Raw genomic sequence first — 9,249 nt, 5'->3', positions numbered from 1 at the left:
CAAACTCTAGGATTGGCAATCCCCCTTGCAGGTCTCACGGTGGGGGGATGCCTAAGGTTACTCGTCCGGATAACAGCCTCCCGATGCCGATTCCTGCAGGATCTCCGTGATCAGCCAAGGATATCGCGCCTCGCTCTTACCATCTCTCCTTCACTGTCAGCGAATCCAGTGTCACTGAGCCTCTATGCCATGGGGTCGGCAAGAGGTTTGCCCGTTGGGCAGAAGGATCCATGCCTTAGGAGAAGGTCCTCCATAGGGTCGTCGACGGCTTCCCCCCCCCCCCCCCCCCCCCCCGGCTTCTTCAGTCGATCCTTTCTTCTGGGAAAGCATCTGAGACGGGAGTTCCGTCGTCTATCCCTCAGCTCTGATCAAGTTTGTCGAACAAACTTCGTCCAGCGTGGAACAGCAGAGTCGATCAGACTGGTATCGAGGCTGCAGGACTCAGGCCCTGGATCGGAAGGACGAGTACTTCCAGGTTCCATTCCATCCATCTTCCAGGAAGCTCTTGGAATTCAGCCTAGACTACAGGTGTTCCTGCTTAAGATGCGGTGTGGCGATCCCGCCGCGGCATCGCAAGTTTTTCCCCAGAGAACTCTCCCTGCTTTCCTCATGGCCGCTCAGGAGCAGGCTTCCGCCTCCTTCGCTTTTTGGAGGTCTGGTCAACGGTAGGCTCGGGTTCGACCTTCTTCAACACCGGGACAGGCTTCCGGGTCTTTACCAAGAGTGAGGGATCATGGTAATTTGGTAGGAGCCTTCTCTACTTCTGCCTCAACATCTGGAGTATCTAGCCATGATATTGAGTCAACGGCCATACCACGTTGAAAACACCGCTTCTCGTCCGATCAGCGAAGTTAAAGCAACGTTGGGTCTGGTCAGTACTTGGATGGGTGACCGCCTGGGAACACCAGATGCTGTTGACTCCTTCTCCGAGCCTTCCCTTCAGTTGACTGTGGCAAGGCTGAAGAGAGTCGCAGTACCTGTTCTCATTCAAGGAGAGCTTTCAGCCCTATCTTGGAACGTTTCCGGGGTCTTTTTTCCTCATTGACCCGTCTAGTTCCGAACGGTCGCCTCAGGATAAGTTCCCTGTGAGGCGGCCCAAGTTCCGGTGGTATCCAAGCAACGATTAACCGCACTTTCTGGTCCCTATGGGACCAGCGGAACGTTTAGACCGGCAATGGGTTGACCTATGGAACCTCTTGCATGGGAGTGGATATTCTCGTCCTTTCCCCACATTTGATGCTGTTCTCGGACTCGTCCAAGAAAAGGGGGGCCCATGTTCCGGTTCAGGCCTATGGTCAGGACCTGAAGGGTACCTCCCCATCATTCAGGCAGGCTTAGGGGCCGTAGTCTGGCCCCTCTACAGATCCTACAGATCCTGCCGAGTCGCTCCGTGCGCGACGACTTCATGGTACTGGCGTATTCCAACCAGCAGGGAGGCGCATTTTCATACTTTCGCATCTTGCAGTAGAGATACTGAGATGATCCGAGGTCCTCTCAATACCACTATCGGCTCGCTCATTCCGGGCAGAGGAATGTTCTCTCCGACTATCTGAGCAGAGCCTCACAGATAGAGAGTACCTGGGGGTCTTTGGCCTATGGTAACCAGCAAGTCCTGGCCTGGGGGACCTGATCACGACAGCCTGGAACTTCAGGCTTCCGCTGTTCTTCCCCCCCAGTCTCAGACCCCAAGACTCTTTGGCAAGATGATTTCCGGTGACGGTGGGACAACATCGACGCCTGCGTCTTCCCACCATTGTTGTCTGTTGAGAATGGGTCCCAACAAGACCAGATTGTCCGTCAACTTTTCGATGGCCCTGAGAGCTCCGCTGTGACTATACGCAGAACGGTTTCCGGACCCTCTGCTTCCCCTGACGGAACTCCCGGGAGAGCTTCTTCCACGACACAGGCTACTCAAACAACCACACTACATCATCTTTCACGAGCCGTTGCATTGCTTCGGCTTCACGCCTGGAGACACTACGCCGCCCCCTCAAGAAGAGACAACCCGCTACAGTCACGGAGCGGAGGTCGCGTCACCTGCGATAGTCATCCGCAGGGGTCTACCAGGCGAAGTGGAGAGTCTTTTGTGGTTGGTGTCGTGGGAGAGTTACCTCTTCCCTTGAGGCCTCTTCTCCAGCAATAACGGAGTTATTGCTTTTCGGTGGGAGGAAACTCTTTTCTGCTCTCGGCAGTGAAGCCTATCACTCAGCCTTTCCCTGGCCTTCAGGCTGAAAGGAATAGACTTTTTCCTTCCCGCTGGACCTTTCTTCGCTCATGCGAAACTGCGAACGTCCCTGCCCCCAGTCGGAGTGAGACCTCCTCCATGGAGCATGGTTCGGACTCTTTAGTCCCTTAAGAGATCTTCTCAAGAACCATTACGTCAGGCCTCTGATCGTATTCCGTCTTGGGGGACGGTGCTCTTGCTCACTCTGGCCTCGGCCAGTGTGTAAGCAATCTTCATGGTCTCGTACGACTCCGCCCTTTCAAGAGGATAGAGGAAGGCAACATTCAGGTTCGCTCCTGAGTTGTTTTCTAGACTCAGAATCTTGGACTCCCGGACCTTCGTTTCGACTCCTTCAAGATTTCGAGTCTCCGTTCTGTATCAGATGACCCAGACCTTCTCCTTCTTGCCAGTAAAGGAATCGAGGGGCTATCTTTGAGAACAGCTGCAGTTTGTCCTCACGTGCAAGCCGGTTTGGGAGCACAGGAAGGACACAGGGGAGAGTCACCAGTATACATCTTCAGCTCGGACTCAAGGGCATTCATCTCGACCTGAATCCAGACCCTCCCCCGTCACGTCGCCCTTTAGCACGATGTCGGATACATCGCAACGTCCCTCGCCTTCGAGTAGAACTACTCTGTGACGCAGGTGCTACAAGCTGGAGTCTGGAAGCGTCTAATGACCTTCGCAGCCCGCTTCCTGCAGGACGTGACCCACAGGAGTATCGATGCGTTTCTATCGCTCTGTGGTGGCTACACAACAGCTGGTCTAACCTCAGGCTCCTTTTTGGACAGGTAGCAGAAGGATGAGGGCATTGTTATTAGGTTTTAGTCTGCATGAACGAAAGAAGTATGTCTGGCCCTTACTTCTTTCTTCATCGTCCCCTCTACTGGGGAAGCAGCATCCTGGTCTCTGCATAGCTGACCTCAAACCTCTGCAGGTAAACCATGCTTCCTTGTGTTCCGAGTATTGAGTCAATACTGTCGCGTCCCCCATACCCTGACGAGGTGGTATTGGGAACGTCCTAACCCAGAGTTCCTTCTGGAACTCCAGGTCAACTGCCTAGGACGGGTCACACTTTCTTCCTTCACACACAAGCTTATGTAGGCCACACGTTTCCTTGCGGAGCAAGGAACTTGTGAGGTGCAGGGACTCCTTTTCTCGAGTGCGACTCACTCGGATTCTGAGTCCCCGGGTAAGCCAAAGCCAGTATGGCTGGGGACTTTCCACCCTTCCTTAGGGGTTAGTCACCCAATGTAAATAGCGTGGTTTGTATTTCGGTTACGGAACAAATGACAAATTCGGAGATAATTTGTATTTTTCCTAACCATACAAACCTTAGCTATTTACACATATTTGCCCGCCAGCCCTGTCCCCCAAGTCAAGTCCTACCTCTAAGTGAAGTGAAGCAGTTCACCGGTGTGTGAGGGAGGGAGGGGTAGCAAGCTACCCCTCCCCCTACCCCTGCTAACTAGCGCGGGGTAGGAAACCCTCGTTAAAATCTAATGGCTCGTCATTTCAGCTACGCCGAAAGTAATACCCAATGTAAATAGCTACGGTTTGTATGGTTAGGAAAAAACGGATTTTGAGCGAAGCGAAAAATCTATTTTTGGGTGAGATAGCCATGGCGTCCTGATGGAAGGTTCCTTTTTGGTAGCTTCCTTGGGTATCTAACTACTAAGATATTCCCAGAGAATTTAACCACAGGTTATCACAGAATTCTAACTTCTGGAGCGAGTATCCTAAAGGTTTCCCTTTAAGACATCGTATATCAACAGGGGACGCATGTATTAACGCGCCACATAGCTATCTGCACCCCATACAGAGTTAACACTTCGATATGGAGGGACGGAGAATAGCTGGGGAGCTGTTCCACAGCTAATCTCGTCCGTGGCTACTTTTGGTACTTGAGACGTAAACAAACGGGCACCATTGCTAAATGACGTCACGTCCGTCCTCATCCTGAAGCCAGTTGCTTGCCGATCACCATGATACAGCAGCGCAGGGTGGGACCTGACAAACTGAACGAAGCAGCAGGGAGGGTCCATCAGGACGCCATGGCTATCTCACCCAAAAATAGATTTTTCGCTTCGCTCAAAATCCATTTTTTGGGCTCAAGCCATGGCGTCCTGATGGAAGAGTACCAGAGAATCATTGTATCGTGGTAGATTTTCCCCTTGTAGTGTAAGTGCCTAGGGCTTTGACAGGATAAGCATAGTAACCTCAATAGGAGAACCGATGGGAAGAAACTTCCTGCCCCCCCTGGCAGCGAAGTCCCAACGGACCATGCCGAAGATCAAAGTGGTCATCGAAGGGCTACTCACCTTGCTGGGAGAACATGAAGAACTGGGAGACAGGACTGAATGGTTGGCATTCATAAAGGAACATTCACAAAGGCAGACAAGTGGTGGTTAGGCACTGTATGTGAATAGAGAGTCGTCTGGTCTCTAAGGTATGATGTAAGTAAGTATTCGTGTAGGAATATTACATTGCAGAAGTGAGTATATGATAAGGGTTGAACCCTTAGTCATCTTCATCGACATAAGAGGAAGGGGATAATAAAACTATGACAGTCATGTATTTCATAGTATAAGTAGGAGCGGATTGAGACGCACAAGTAATAAAATAGAAATTTTATTTCCCAATTGCAGAACATGTTAAGGAAATGCAATAAAATTGTAAAAGTTATTTATAATAAATTATAATGTACATAGTCATGAAAGACTTGCTCTTGAATCTGAAAGGGAATTTCAAATTATTAGTAGGCACTCGTTCCAGAGGAACGTCAGTCTATTAAAATAAAACACATCATGCTCTAGGCATGCGGCACTCATGTGACGACTATGACATTTCACCTGGGAGAAGAACAGTCTATGAAAAAACACTAAGTGTTTTTTAAATCACTACGTATCACGCGAGGGTCAACATAGGCACCCGAGGAGTTAGAGTCCCAAGTAACTCACTGTTCTATGCAGAGTTAGGTGCAGGTTTCATAACACTACCTGCGGCTACCACAAAATGTTTGGCTTCGTGCACTTGTTTCGCATAATGTTTGAAGAAAACACGCGAGGATTTCCAGCCTGTGAAACTCTTAAGACTTTCGAAATCCATACTCTGAAGGAATTCAGAGACGATGCAACTTTTCTAGGATCATGACCGGCGGGTGAACTGTCAGGATCCGCTCTGCGAATGAAGTAGGTGATTTTCGCTCTTAGTTGTTTCAGTGACAGGTCGCTGTCCGAAGTTTCTCCTTTAAAGAGTTGGCCTCCACCAAAGTCCGAAGTTATATGAAGATAGACCTTGAGGCTCTCTACTGGACATAGAGAGGCATCTTCTTTCAGGGGGCATATTCTCTAAGGGCCCCATCTTTTGGTGGGTAATTGGTTTTTGGCGAGAAACGTCGGATCCGGGAAGAGGGTAAGGTCACCTGAATCTGTAAACAGGATGTGGCCCTCGTCCCTTGATAATGCCACTATTTCGCTGACTCGGGCTCCTGAAGCAAGAGCAAAAAGAAAGATAACTTTCTGAGTCAGATCCTTGAGAGGGCATGAATCATTGTCCAAGTTGGAGGCAAATGGAGTTTATTGAAGATGTCGTTGGACAGATCAATCTGGAAGGCATACATTAGTGGTCTAGTCAAGGCCGATTTGCAAGTAGAAATCGTGTTGGCTGCCAAGCCCTGTCCGTGAAGGTGAATAAAGAAGGACATGCAAAAATCAATGGTGATTTCCGTAGGATTTTTGCCTTGACAAATGAGACCCATTTTCTCCAGGATGATTCGTATTGCCGTCGTGTGGATTCGGTCTTGTATTCCTCGAGGAAGTCTAGACTTTTCTTCGAGATCCCAAACCTTTTCTTCGCGGCTAGGGAGAGAAAATCATGAGATGAAGGTCCTTGATTTTCGATGATGAAGCGAAGACAGTCGACTTCTGTATTGCTGGGAGAGTACTGGGCCCGGGAGAGGGATCAGCGTGGGCTGCAGCTCTAGGACCAGGGGGTACCAATTGCTCCGGGGCCACTTGGGAGCCACTAGGGCCGCTGTCCCTTTGAAAGTTCTCAGCTTGGAGAGGACTTTCAGCAGAAGGTTGGTGGGAGGGAACAGGTAGATCTTGGACCATCTGTTCCAGTCCAGTGAGATGGCGTCCACTGCTTCTGCTTGGGGTCCTCTGACGGGGCTACATATCAAGGAAGTTGATTATTGTCGCTCGTTGCGAAGAGATCGGTCTGAAGTTCTGGGACTTGGTGAGAGATGAAGGAGAATGATCTTGCGTCTAGAGACCATTCCGACTCTATCGGACTTGTCCGGGATAGAGCGTCCGCCGTCACGTTGCGGGATCCTTGTAGGTGAACTGCAGACAGGTGCCATTTCTTCTTCTCTGCCAGACGGAAGATTGTCAGAAGCACCTGATTTATCTGGGGCGATCTTGAGCCTTGGCGATTGAGACATCGAACTACCACCAAGTTGTCTAGGGATAGACGAATATGGATCGAGGGAGGCGGGGAGAGTTTCTTCAGCGTTAGAAGGACCGCCATGGCCTCCAAGATGTTGATGTGAAACGTCTTGAATAGGGGAGACCATGTGCCTTGAGCCTATTTTTGGTGGGAGTGACCTCCCCAACCCTCCAGCGAAGCATCCGTGTGGACGTTGAGTGATGGAGGTGGGTGTTGAAGAGGAATGGACCTTTTCAGGGCCTTTGCTTCCGACCACGGCTTGAGGAGCAGCCGAAGTCTGTTTGGGAGCCGTCTCTTGAGGTCTCTTCGAGCGATGGATGCGGAACGTCTCCAGATACCCGCGGCATCCTTTAGCTGTGCACGTAGCACTGGGTTTGTCACTGAGGCGAACTGTAGAGAGCCTAGAACTCGTTCCTGCTGACGTCTTGAGATCCGTTTGGATTTCAGCAGTCGCTTGACAGACCCTGCTATTTCCTTTCTTTTCTTCTGGGGGATGGAAAGGCGGTGTGACTGAAGGTTCCACTGGATTCCTAGCCATTGGAACCTTTGAGCTGGAGAGAGGCGAGATTTCTTCGGGTTTATCTTGAATCCCAGGTGTTCTAGGAACTGGGTGACTTTGTTACAGGATTTTAAACAATCCTCGGGCGATGGAGCCCAGGCTAGCCAGTCGTCGAGGTAGGCCATCACCTGGACGTCTCGGAGGCGCAGCTGTTGAACGATGGCATCTGCCATCTTTGTGAAGATCCGAGGGGCCACGTTGAGGCCGAAGGGCATGGCCCTGAAGGCGTAGCTTTTCCTTTGGAGTCGAAATCCTAGGTAGGAGGAAGCGTGGTGGTTCATTGGAACGTACCAATAGGCATCCGCCAGGTCTATGGAGACCGTGTAGGAACCCTGAGGCAGAGGGGTCCTTATCTGATGAAGAGTCAGCATCTTGAACTTGTTGTTCGCTATGAACTTGTTGAGGGGGGATAAGTCTAGAATGACTCTGAGCTTGTCGGAGTCCTTCTTGGGGACGCAAAACAGTCTCCCTTGGAACCTGGTTGACTTTACCCTCCTAATCACCTTGTTCAAGAGATCTAGGACATATTCTTCCAGAAGGGGGTGGGGGGGTTGATTGTTGGAAGAATTGCTGGAAGGTTGGGGGTGGTTGAGTCCAACTCCAGCCTAGACCCTTGTTGACGATGCTGTGTGCCCAGGGATCGAAGGTCCGACGATCCTGGAATTGGCGGAGTCTTCCTCCCACCGGAAGCACTTCATTGCTTCTGGTGTCCCGAGGGTTTACCACCTCGGCCGCTAGCTCCCTTTCCTCCTCTGCCTCTGGAGGGACGGCAAGATGCGTCTCTGCCTGCACCTCTGCTTGAGCCTCTACCTTTGGGACGAAAGGTAGTTGTCTGTTGCTCAAAGGCAGGGGTGAAAACCGGTGATTGGGACAAGACCGGTTGGGTGACCAGCTGAAAGGTCTGTTGTGGCTGAGCAGCCACTTGGGGAGTAGCGGGTCCCGGAAACTGCCGTCTCTTTTGACGTTGCTGGGGTTTCGGCTTGGAGGATCTCCTCTTAGGTTGAGGGCCGTCGACCTGAGAGGATTTCCTCTTCTTCGACATGCCCCACTTGTGAAGAAGGTTCCTGTTCTCTGTGGCGGCCTTGTCGGTAATCTCTTTCACCAGATCAGAGGGAAAGAGGTGCTTACCCCAGATGTTGGAGGAAATCAGCCTCCGGGGTTCGTGTCTCACTGTGGCACTTGAGAACACGAATTTACGACAGGCTCTCCGAGCCTTCATGAAGCTGTATAAGTCCTTGACTACAGTCGCCAGATGCGTCTTGGCGAGCACCATGTAGTGGTCGGGGACTCTAGTGTCACCGGCCATGACGTCAAGCTGGACCTGGAGGGACATGGATGCGGCAAGCCTTTCTTTCGTATCTTGTTCCTGACGAAGGAGATGGTCATTAAGTTTCGGGAGGTCTTCGTTAAACTGACGTCCAGCAACGTCAGGATCTAGTTTTCCCACCACGAAGGTATGTTGGACATCCTTCCAGTGTCGAGCATCGGGGGGAGTGACCAGGGAGAAGGGTCTGCACTTTTCCAGTGCAGGGCAAGGTTTCCCTTCTTCCACTGCCCTGTGTACCGCTGCAAAGGCCTTTTCCATGAAGGGGAGGATCGCATCATCAGGTGCGACGTAGGTAGGGTGCTTCTTGCTCAACGCCGGAAGCTTTGAGCAGGTAAAACCCCTACTTTTAAGGGTGTTGGCCATCATAGCCTGGGCCTTCGGGAGATCGAACACTATCACCTCCTTAGGTTCGGTTTCTTCTTTAGAGGCAGGTTCGGATCGAAGCCGGACGTAACAGTCCGGGTAAGCCTCAAAACTTGGGAAGAACTCCACTTCTTCCAGGACAACCGAGCCGACCTTCTCACTGATGAAGATCCTGCCCGTTGCGATCGGCATATGCTCGGCATACCTCCAGGGGGTTGGCATGCGAGCATGCAGGGAGGTCCTTAACCGAAATCCTTTTCGGCTCCTTGGAACTTCCCATGGTCCTGGTGTATTCGTGTGTCTCACGGAGTTTCTTGTCCATGATGG

The 9,249-nt window shown here is 51.2% G+C and overlaps 1 non-coding gene across 1 annotated transcript; it reads left to right on the top strand.

Moving 5' to 3' along the window:
- The first annotated feature begins 800 nt into the window (after nt 1-800).
- LOC137629917 (5S ribosomal RNA) lies at nt 801-920 on the top strand. The gene has a single exon (XR_011041618.1). It is a non-coding gene; the product is annotated as a 5S ribosomal RNA (ribosomal RNA).
- Nucleotides 921-9,249: the final 8,329 nt, after the last annotated feature.

This window comes from Palaemon carinicauda, chromosome 2 (assembly GCF_036898095.1).
Source record: "Palaemon carinicauda isolate YSFRI2023 chromosome 2, ASM3689809v2, whole genome shotgun sequence".
NCBI classification, from domain to species: Eukaryota; Metazoa; Arthropoda; class Malacostraca; order Decapoda; family Palaemonidae; genus Palaemon; species Palaemon carinicauda.
The sequence above is the reverse complement of the archived record's forward strand: the minus strand, read 5'-3'. Positions and strand labels throughout refer to the sequence as shown.